Source organism: Pistacia vera, unplaced genomic scaffold (assembly GCF_008641045.1).
Source record: "Pistacia vera cultivar Batoury unplaced genomic scaffold, PisVer_v2 Contig272, whole genome shotgun sequence".
Lineage (NCBI taxonomy): Eukaryota > Viridiplantae > Streptophyta > Magnoliopsida > Sapindales > Anacardiaceae > Pistacia > Pistacia vera.
Window position 1 is genome coordinate 478,160 of NW_022196082.1, and position 12,000 is coordinate 490,159.

The following is a 12,000-nucleotide window of genomic DNA, read 5'->3' on the forward strand; positions in this document are numbered from 1 at the left end:
ACTCGTACTTTGCATGTATGGAAATCCTGTTCAAATCACTTCGTTTCTGAAGCACATTAGAGATGCATAAATTTGTAGTAATAACTAGGAATAAGAGAGAAGATAAAGCAAAATATTCCATCATTTTTATCTTTAAGAGGACACAATACAAATCTCCCGAATCAAATAATGATTCTCTCTTTTTCTCTTCTATCTTTTCATTTACAGAGTTTTGTTAGAAAGGGGCTTTCTTTAAAAGTTTAAACATTTTCTTCATGATTTATTACCTTCAAATAGAAGGCCTCCTCTCGTTTTCTCTGACTACTTTTTTTATTTGGATCAAATTATAACATGAGCTCAAGAGTCAGTAAACTGAATCAGGCGTAATTATTACTTGATATTAGAAGTTTTTTATTGAATTGAAAAGAGGCGGTTAGTTGAATGAAAGAAGAATGTCAATTCAATTTATGTTTTTATAATTAAAATTGTGATACTCGAGATAGATACCCAATAAGGAACAACATTCATTGAATATTGTTTACTAATATTACAACAACTTAATCAAGGTTGGTTATTCCCTGGGGAAACAAAATAAGTAAAAAATAAATGTGAACTTAACTTCGTTATTTTAAATCAAAATCAACCCTTTGAAAAACAGCACTTCACTCTATCAATCAATGTTTTCATAGCCGACCCGATCAATGAATCGGTTAGATGACTGGGTTTCGGGTTGGTCAAATTGGTCAATACTCTTGTTTGACCATATTATGTATTTGAAGTTTACAACTTTCCTATTATCTTTCTTTCCATTGGGGCAGTCTAGAAAATTTGGTGAGTTAAAATTAGCTCACCCTGCCGTAGAATTAATCTCCAATCTCATGTTTCAATCAAATAAGCAAATAATATATTTAGAGTAATGCTACAATTATCGAAGGATACACACCAAATTTGTACACCAAATAACGTGACGAAATCCTAACCATTGATTCATTATAAATTAATATTAATCAACCGTCAGGATTTTATCACGTCATTCGGTGCATAGATTCAGTGTGTAATTTTCTATAACTCTGTCATTTTCCATACATTTATCATCATTATTACCAAACTTATAAACCATCATAATTATTATTATGCAAAGGAACCTCAATTTCACAAAGTTACTCAATTTCACAAAGTTACATATATTCTCCACTTTCGATAATAAATAAAATTTTGTGAAGAAGAAGAAGAAAATCAAGATCTAAAGAAGAAGAAGAAGATGATGATGAAGATGAGCATTGAAGAAGACAAAGATGAGCATATGAAGAAGATGAAAAAGATCTGAAGAACAAGAAGATGTAATTCTAAAGGAGACCGAAGTTTGATTGTGGTGGAGTGGAAGTAGGATTGAATTCAAATAAAAAATTGAAAGGGGATTTATTAAATTAGAGTAACTTAGTTTTGGCCCAAAACCGATTCAACTAGTGATTTGCTACAATAACACCAGTCCAACCACGTGTCAACACAGTGAACTGTCTTTTTCAATTTTCTGTCATGTAAAACCCGACTCAACCCTTAGGTCCTCATTCAACCAGCCGGGCCGAACCAAGTGGGTTTTAAAACATTGCTATCAATCACTCACTCACATGTAGCAAATACTTTTATTCCACATCATTTATTGTAAAAACAAAAGATTTCCTGAAAATACTTACCGGGTCCTTGTTCAAAAGTTTGACGTTACTAATAGACTTGAGTTACCGATAGACTATGAATAATCACACAGTTTAACTACTCTTGAAATTCTTAAGTTTGAGTCTTCATTTGCAGTTTGAGAACCTTGAATGATTAATTAAAATACCCACAAATTGAAACTACCCGATCGTTTCAGAATTCGAATGATTCATTGAAATACGCAGAAACCGATGATAAAAAAAAAAAAAAAAAAAAAAGACGCTGTTTTCCTCCTGACTTAGTGATCGACAACAAGAAATTTATATTTAATTCAATAACAGGGAACCAACTATTACCTGACCAATAACTCAAAGGTATTTACCCAGATTTTGATTTTTGGGAAGTGGTTAATATTTGATTTTTACACGTCAAGGTTATTGGGAAGACAACCGAAATCTGGCGGTGAAAAGTCCTGCGAGAGCTTCGAAAATACTACTCTCTGCGCGGAATAGTTATTTTCTTGCTCGTATTATTCTACAATATTAAAAAAAAAAAAAATTTAGAATAAATTTTGGGGAAACCAAATGGTCTCGTGTATGGTAAAGTCAGACGTAATCCGTTCGCTACTTTAAGCAAATCTTTCATCCTCATTTCAATTTCTTCTGGATTTTTATGAGAATCAATAACTTAAAAAAGCATGCAGGTATGGACTCCTACTGCGATCTAACCAGAAGCAAACGTAACGTTTTTATCACTATATGAAGGACAGAAATTCGGCTAAAAAAAAAAAAAAAACAGAATTTACACGTTACAGAGTCATAAATCTTAGGCATTAATTCACACTGCAATCACATTACAATTTTGGCAATATATATATGGTCAGTAACCAAAATATTACAGAACTTTAGTGATAATATGTATCCGTAAGTAGAGAGAAAAAAGAAGAAGCCTGGATGGACTATTGAGTGTAGGCCTGAGAAGAGTGCTACTCCTACACACACATATTATAAACCACGAAAAGAGAAAAAAATTCTGACTTAATATTTTCCAAGAATGGGATATTGTTTACCTAGCTAGTTGAAAATTTTTGTAGATAGTGATCATGGATTGAAGATGTATTTGCCGCACTTGACCTTCCAACTCATGGTTTTGTAATTAGTGGTATCATCTCCTCTTGCATTGGCGACATTGTAGGCTACTGTTGAAGAGTTCTTCTTCCCATTTTGTGCAGACTTGCAGGCACCTGAATGGCTTCACAGTGCCCACATGGCGACACTTTATGTCACATTTTGGTGGCCTTGACCCATTTGTGCACCCAGAAAAGCTTTATCGTCCTCCACTCTCTGTCCAGACTAACCAAACGCATAACCAATTAGTGCTGAGACTCCGAGATGTGAGAAACAAATATGAAAAAAATCCATTAATCTCACCTGAGAGGAGTCAAAAGATTTGAGATTTACTCTTCCTGCTACACGCAAAAGAAAAAGCTTTTAAGGACAGGATATGACTTGGGTACCTTTTCGTATATACAAAGTTAACCTGGACTCACTTACCTTCAGCCTTGAATCCCATCTGTGTTGAGGAAATGATCAAAGAACGAAAAGGAAACAGAAGAGAGAAGGAAGCTTCTGGCAAAACATGAAGCTGAGAACAAATCCCATTTTTTAGAGCGAGAGAGGCAATGTTTAGAAAGATGACTTTTCAAAGCAAAAGATGGATGACCAATATTTAAAGGTTTGATAAATAATTTATCTTTTATATATACGTATATATAACAAGGCAGCACAAGGGGAGTTCAGTAGTTGAATGACAGCATAATTAAGTATGATAATACAAGCGTCCTTTCACTCTTTTGTGTTCTGTTCTGAGACTGAGGATGGCGTTGAAGGACAAATGGGAGAATGGAGTTAGGGCAAAAAGAAAGAAAGTGAAGAATCAAACCAAAGAGAAGGGTTAAGTTAAACCTCGTTTAATGAGCCATAACTTGCATTGCAATATACACCAGTGTTGATCTCTCTGTAATAGTCTGTATATACAACATAGAAGAAAGTGAAGCAACGGAAGAAGATATATGAGATGGAGTGAGACTTGAGACTGCTTGCAGCAACAACACAACAATAAACAGTACAGAGAAGTTAAAGAGGTGATAAAGACTCGAACAGCGCAAATGGACACAAAATTAAAGCTGTATTTGGCGCATTTGGAGTGTTTTGATATAAATTTATTGTAATGAATTGAGATTTCTTGTGGTCGTTGGTCTGAGCAGTCCCACCTTATCACGCCATATCTCGATTTCTATCTGTCTCCGAGAAAAGAAATTACATACGAATATGAATACATAACTTACTCCTCGTATCTCTCTCTCCAATCATGATACTGTGATCACATTCGACGCCCCTCCACTCCCCATACCCCATCTTTATTTATTTATTTATTATTCAATCTTATTTATTTATTTTTGGATTTTTTTCCACCACTGAACGGAACCTATGTGTTTATTTATTGTAAGGCCAATCCACATGACACCAAGAAGAGGTATGGGTATCCATCTATTCGGAACAGTCTATTTAATTTGTAACTATAAAACTAATTTAATTTGGATTGCATCATTCGAAATAATTTAATAATTGAAAAAACTAATAGGAGTTCTTTTTTTATTGAAAGATAGGGCTAAAGCATTTTTGAACCATTATCCTAATCCCGAATGATCAGTTTATATTGATTCGGCTTTTTGGATTTTGGGCGGGTCGAACGACTTATGCATACTCAAAGTTTGTCGAAACAACAAGTTGATACCCAAAAGGTTTTGAAACGATAAATAGGTACCTTCCGTCATGTTCTGTTAGTGATTTTTATTTGATAATAGTGAAAAGACTAAAATGCCCTTAAAAGTTTAATATTTTAGATTTTTATAAATTTGAAAATTTCTAAAAAATCCCCTAGGTTTACTAATTTGACTAAATACCCCAATATATAAAAATTTTATAAAATAACAAAAACACCCCCATTACCCGCAGTGCCAGATTCCGGCCACCACCGTCGGGATCTGGCCGGAAAATTACGTTACGACACAGACCCATCGGATCTGTGTCGTAACGAGTAGATCTTTCATTTTCCGGCAAGATCCTTGGCTGATCTGGCCGGAAAAGGTCAGATCTACGGCCAGATCTGGCCGTGAAGACCGGAAACTCATCGGAAAATTGTGTTACGACACAGACCCATCGGATCTGTGTCGTAACACGTCGATCTGGCATTTTCCGGCCAGATCCGTGGAGGATCTTGCCAGAAAAGGCCAGATCTGGCCGTCGAGGCAGGAAAAGGCCAGACGTAGATCTGGCCTTTTCCGGCCAGATCCGTCACGGATCTGGCCGGAAAAGGAAATATCGGTGTGTTACGACACAGATCCGACGGGTCTGTGTCGTAACACAATTTTCTGGTCGGATTCCGACGGTGGTGGGCAGAATCTGACACTGTGGGTGGCGGGAGTGTATTTGTTATTTTATAAAATTTTTATATATTGGAGTATTTAGTCAAATTAGCAAACTTAGGGGGCTTTTTAGAAATTTTTAAATTTATAAAAAACTAAAAATTAAACTTTCAAGGGCATTTGAGTCTTTTCACTATTCTCTAACGAAAATCACTAACAGAATATGACAAAAGGTACCCATTTGTCGTTTCAAAACCTTTTAGGTACCAACTTATTGTTTCGATAAACGTTGGGTATGTATAAGTCGTTCTCCCGGTCGGTTTTCACACCCCAATTTTTTAAGAAATAAAAAATGTTATTGAACAAATTTTTTTTATGTGCTTTAAAGTTCACATGAACTTGTGTCCTTTCCTTATTTGAGCAGCCAAACAATGAAGATGAATACCAGATATTGCATCAGGTTATTCATTGGAATACAGTTGTTATACGAGCTGGTTGATTCAGGATACATAAAACTCATCAGCTTTCATCATCATTTTCCCAGGCCTGAACCTCTTTCCCAGGAAAAATTGTGCGTTGGTCAGAATACTTTAATAACGCATTTTATTTCCAATTAGAATAGAATTTAAACAATTTGATGATTTTGAATGCGCAAAGGAGATAATATTATACTTATAACATAATTTTATAATTTTTTTCATATAATTTTGATATAATAATTTATAATTGATTAATTTGCAATAAATCTTATTTGCTCAATTGCGAATTACTACTTGAGGTTGTAAGAAAAAATTTATTAGATTAGATTATGAGTCAATCTTTATTGTATTTAAACACGCATAAATCTTTCTATCATATTTGTTTAAATTATGAAGTCATTCTCCCTATTAATTATCTAAACGTAATTACGAGTGATAGAGTGATTTGATAAGGACTCTAAGATATATTATTCAAAAAATTCTGAGTTTAAATTTCTTATCGACTACTAATAAAGATAGTCACTAGAATTCTCACTCAATTAATAATTTTAGAGTTCTAAAGTATTAATTGAGGTACTCATAAGTAAATCTGAACACTAATAATCATTAAAAAAACAAATATTATCTAAACGTTCTATGAGAAATTTATCGCGAAAAATTTTGATGCATGGGGCTTCAGGTTCGATTCATGCTTGTTTTTGGTAACTATTAAAGTATCTTGTAGGCTTTATTTAATTATGGAGTTCGAATATCAGTTGCAACCCGTCAAGTACAATAAATTCAAGTGATCTTTTCTTGTCCAGGTGTCAAATCAATGTGATTATCTTCGGGAGAAATAGGTTGTCCCCAAGGTAGCCCCCCTGATCAACAACATATGTAATAAACTAATATGATTTTCCTTTTTATTGCTATCTCATTAATCTCAAATAATTACAACTTGACTATTCGTTTTTAGAGTTTCATTGATCAGTCTCGTCAAACAGTTTATGTGCTTCCTTAGTGCTTATTATCCTGGAGATAAATTGAGAAAGCAAACTGAAAATTGTGTACAAATTTTCTTAGTAATGAGTGCTCCATTTGTTGCAGTAGACGGGAGAGTATAAGGCAGGTTTATGCATGAAAGCTTTTTTGAATCCTCAAAATGGATACCATATTGATGAAAATTGTGTCGTTTGTGTGGAGGTATTTATGGTCATAAATACTGTGGAAGGGGAGCGCTTCTGAATAATGAATGAACCTCCTACCTATTACCATACATGGAAAGTTCGATCAATATCATTACTTCAAGTTATTTGGATGCTACAAAAATATGGTACGCATTTGCTTTTGACTTTCAATAGAAGGTGAAGGTTGCTGTAACTACAGAACTTCATTAATGTATTGCAGGAAGTTATGGGCGGTAGCCTAATGGATGTGGAGATGGAGAAGGCAACAGCAACTGTATTTCACTATCTATTTATAAAAGTGTCAGTGGGTTTTCTCCACCAGATACTAAATTGTTGATTCGGATACAGTATGCGTGGGGAAGACCAAAACACAAATGGAAAACACATTGATTTTGAAAATGAATAACAAAGCCAATCTGAACCCAAAATCTGGGGTTTCCAGTGTAGCCATTCTTGTTACTATTTATGGCAAACAGAAACTTTAAAGGGTCAGTTTGGTTCGGGGTTAAGTGACATTACTGGGGTAATGTCATCTTATATTACTTGATTACCACGTTTGGTTGTCAAGTAATATAAGATACCAGTAATCTTCAAATACCAATAGTGGTTACTATTGGTAATATAAGAGGTAATCTGATTACCTCCATTTTCTTAGGTTTTCTGAGATTACCAGGGTTATCTTTTTTTGTTACAATTTTATCCCTTATTAATAAAAATTTTGGACAATAATACCCCTACTTTAAAACAAATTTACATTAATATCCTATTTCAATTTTACCCTTGTTTAATTAAAATTTTGGACAATAATGCCCTTATATTTAAAATAATTTACAGACCACCACTGCCACCAAGCCACCACCACCACAGCCACCCAGCCACCACCGCCGACAGCGGGTCAACCACCACGGACCACCGCCGGAAAATTGCCGGAGTCCCTAAAAACACTGGAAATTCTGTGGGAGGCTCCGGGAGGCTTCGATATGGCCGTTTTTGGCCATATTGATGGCCGAAAACGGCCATATCGGGCCAGATCTGGCCGGAAATGGCCAGATCTATTCTGGCCATTTCCGGCCAGATCGAGGGATCTGGCCGTTAACGGCCAGATCCCTGGCCATTATCGGCCAGGTCTGGACCAGACCTGGCCGTTAACGGCCACAGATCTGGCCGTTAGCGGCCAGATCTATTCCGGCCGGAATAGATCTGGCCGCTAACGGCCAGATCCGTGGCCATTAACAGCCAGGTCTGGTCCAGACCTGGCCGATAATGGCCAGGGATCTGGCCGTTAATGGCCAGGTCTGGTCCAGACCTGGCCGATAATGGCCAGGGATCTGGCCGGAAATGGCCAGAATAGATCTGGCCATTTCCGGCCAGATCTGGCCCGATATGGCCGTTTTCAGCCATCAATATGGCCAAAAACGGCCATATCGAAGCCTCCCGGAGCCTCCCACAGAATTTCCAGTGTTTTTGGGGGCTCCGGCGATTTTCCGGCGGTTGTTCGCGGTGGCGGCAGGCGGCGCCAGGAGGTGGGGGTGATTTCGTCATGAATTAAAGTTTTTTTATAAGCGGGGGTGTTTTAGCTAAATCTGAAATATTGGGGGTTAAAAAATAATTCAAAAATTAATAATAAAAATAATATTATATTAATATTTAAAAGAGGGTCAATTTAGTAATTTAAATAACATACCCACCAATTTATTCCCATAACCAAACATATTAATATAACATACCCATCAACTAACCAAACATATTTTCTTAAAGATTCCCAGTAATCTTCCAAGGTAATCTATCTTTCCAGTAATCCAATATTCCCAGTAATCTAACATTCCTGAACCAAACGCCCCCAAAGTGTCTAACTTCATGCAGTGGTCATGTGATTTTCCAACAGTTAATTAATTCTGTAATTTATGTCATTGGTCTTGTGATTTTAGGCCTCTAATATCAGTTTTGTTATTTAATTACTATTTATTTTTAATTAGAATAATGATATGATTACAACTGAATCATATAACCATATAAAAAATAGGATAGAATAGTCATTTTACATAAATTTTAAAAAAAATATGTCTGATCGTATGATTCAGTTGTAAGCATAACATTATTCTTTTAATTAAATTTCTTCCATTTCTTTCAATAATGTTGAATTGATACATTATGTTTCTACATGTATAAACCTTGTTATGGGTAAGGTTATTTTACCACATAATACTATAAATATATTATTTTTATACAATATTTTTCATATAACTTAATAACTAATGTGATAAAAGGTGATTAAGTAAAAATTTATCGTTAATTTAAAATAAATCAATTATATTATGTCATGTTAAATTATACGAAAAATATTATATAAAAATATTATACTAGTAATATTACATGTTTTCCTTGAAAAGGAAGGGAATCACCATGTAGTCATGTACCCAAAAACTTGTCGGTATCAGCCATGTACCCAAAAACTTAGGCTTCGTTTGGTTCACAATTGGGTATTTTTGGGAAAAGTTTTCTGAAAAAAGTTGAATTGAGCGGGTATTACGATGTAGGATTTATAAATTATAAAATACCCTCTATATTTGTTTATTTATAAAACACCCCCCATAATAAAATCTTAGAAGTTAACAAAAACACCCCCAACCCAATGTCAAATACGGACGGCCGGCCACCACCGCCGGAGGGTGGTCGGGTTCACCTTATTGGAGCATAACCGGCTGGATCTTGCCGGTCGTGCGCCGATATGGCCTTTGCCGGCCAGATCTGGCCGTATTTGCTTGTCAACGACGACCAATAAACGGTCGTCGTTGATGGTCAACGACGACCGTTTGTTGGCCGTCGTTATAAACTGTTACGGCCAAAGATCTGGCCGTCAACGGCCAGATCTTTGGCCTTAGATCTGGCCTTTTCCGGCCAGATCCACCGTGGATCTGACCGGAAAAGGCTAGATCGGCGCACTACAGGCTAGATTCAGCTGGGAGTGCGCCATTCTAACAGATTCCGGCCATTTTCCGACAGTGGTGGCAGGAATCTGGTAAATATAAATTACTGGGTGTTTTTGTAATTTTTAAAAAAATATTTAGCGGTATTTAATTAAATTATCAAATTTAAGGGGTTTAAAAAAAGTTGAATAATATTGAGAGTAGTATTCCCAAAAATTAAAATTTTTAGGTATTTTACTGTTTAACTTTTTTGGGAATACTAAAAGTAATATTCTGAAACTTGAACCAAACAAGCCTTGTCTTATTTAATTTGTGTCGTTTTTTCGCATTTATTATTTAGCATGCTACTACTGCAAGTAATTTACTCATTCACTGTCAGTAGCATTAAAAAATTTTAAAATTATTTCATTTTATCGTACATATTCTTTTAAATTTCAGTGCAAAATTAGAGGAATTATGCTGAATAATATATATATATTTGGTTGAAAGTTAATGAAAAATAATTTTTTGAAACTTAAATAGTATATATATTAAATAACTAGGTGTTCCAAATAATGTCACTCTTAAATGGTGTATTTAAGTGGCAACCTTAATTTAAGATTAGAAAATCAAAACCCATAATGTTATTAGGATTTAGGCATGATGTATATGATACCGTTAACTTGATAACTTTAGGAAGCAATTAAAACTTTAAAATCCAAATGAAGGGCTCAATATTTTTTTTTTTTAACATACAGAAAAACCGTGAGTCTTGCTGTATATATCTTTTTTCTTATTTAATACTCAATGCCATTTCAAATGCAGTGAATTGAAGCTTAAAAATAGATACTATACTGAATATGTTATCAACTATAATGGTAAACAAAATAATAATAATAATAAAATTAAAAAGTACTTGTTAAAACAGTATTAACTATTAAATTAGTTCAAAATATATCCCATCACTTATTAATTAAACCTATACCCACAAATTTTAATTTACCACCCTTAATATATATAATTTAATAATTTTAGATAATGCAACATAAAAATACATATTTGTTTCCAAAATCCAATTATATTTTATTTAACTATTTAAACCCCCTAGGTTTGTTAATTTAACTAAACACCCCTAAAAAACCCTAAAAAAAGTTTAGAAATTGATAAAAACACCCCCATCCACCCATATTTGCCAAATTCCAGCTACCACTGTCGGAAGGTGGTCGGAACCTGGTGTAATGGCACAATACTTGTTGGATCTAGCCAGTAGTGTGCCGATCTAGCCTTTTTCGGCCAGATCCACCGTGGATTTGGCTAGAAAATATTGAATCTACGGCCAAAGATCTGACTGTTGACGGTCAGATCTTTCGCCGTATTCGTTGTAGCTGGTCGTCAACGACGACTAAGATATGATCATCGTTGACGACCAAACATGACCATATTTGGCAATAGATCTAGTCTTTTTTGACCAGATCGACGATGGATCTAACCAGAAAATGTCATATCGACACACGACCGACTAGATTTAGCTAGTTGTGCGCCATTATAGGTACTGTTAGCCACCCTCCGACAGTGGTGGCCAGCATTCAATGAGTGGGTGAGAATATTTTTGTTAATTTTCAATGTTCCATTGTAGGGATGTTTAGCTAAATTAATAAACTTAGGAGAGTGTTTTTGTTAATGTTCAAATCTTATCTCGTAATAACCACCCAACTCAACTTTTTTAAAAATCTTACCCAAAATAATAAAACAAACACACCCTATATTTCAGAATTAATGAGAATAGTCTATCATGTAAGAATTAAGGGGAAATGGAGTTGAAAATATTTCTCGAAATAATGGGCTCATTACGGCCCATATCCGAGTCTGTTACAGTTCTTGACAATTCGTACCCTACGCAGTACGCAAGCTCTCCATAGCCGTTGCTTTGAGTTTGAAATTGTATTATTCGATCTCAAACTTGATGGCATCGTCAACCTAGCTTCGTCTCATGTCCAGGCCAAACTCAAACGAGCCAAAGGTAAGTTCTATTAGTTTTGTAACAAGCTTAACCTTTAAATCTTATAGAAATCGAATTCAAGTTCGAATATTTGTGCATAATTTATGGATTTAGCGCCGTATCGGGATTCTGTTCAGTGATGAGAGGCGTCACCGCATTTGTCCCCAAGAGAGACTTAGGGAAGGTTCTGAGTTCTCTCTCAAAATTATTTTTATTTTATAAATATTAATTTTTAATTGTTTGATTAAGTGTAGAGTTGGAATTTGGATGAATCTGAATCTGAATTTTGTTTTTGTTTTTGTTTTAAGGATAAGAATCAATTGGGGACAGCTATTAGAAAATGCCGGTCGGTATAGCACATAAATTTATTATGTGCTCTTATATTGATTTG

The 12,000-nt window shown here is 35.0% G+C and overlaps 1 pseudogene; it reads right to left on the minus strand.

Annotated features, from left to right (window-relative positions):
• Positions 1-2,732: 2,732 nt before the first annotated feature.
• LOC116133678 lies at positions 2,733-4,049 on the minus strand (annotated as a pseudogene).
• Between the last annotated feature and the right edge of the window lie 7,951 nt (positions 4,050-12,000).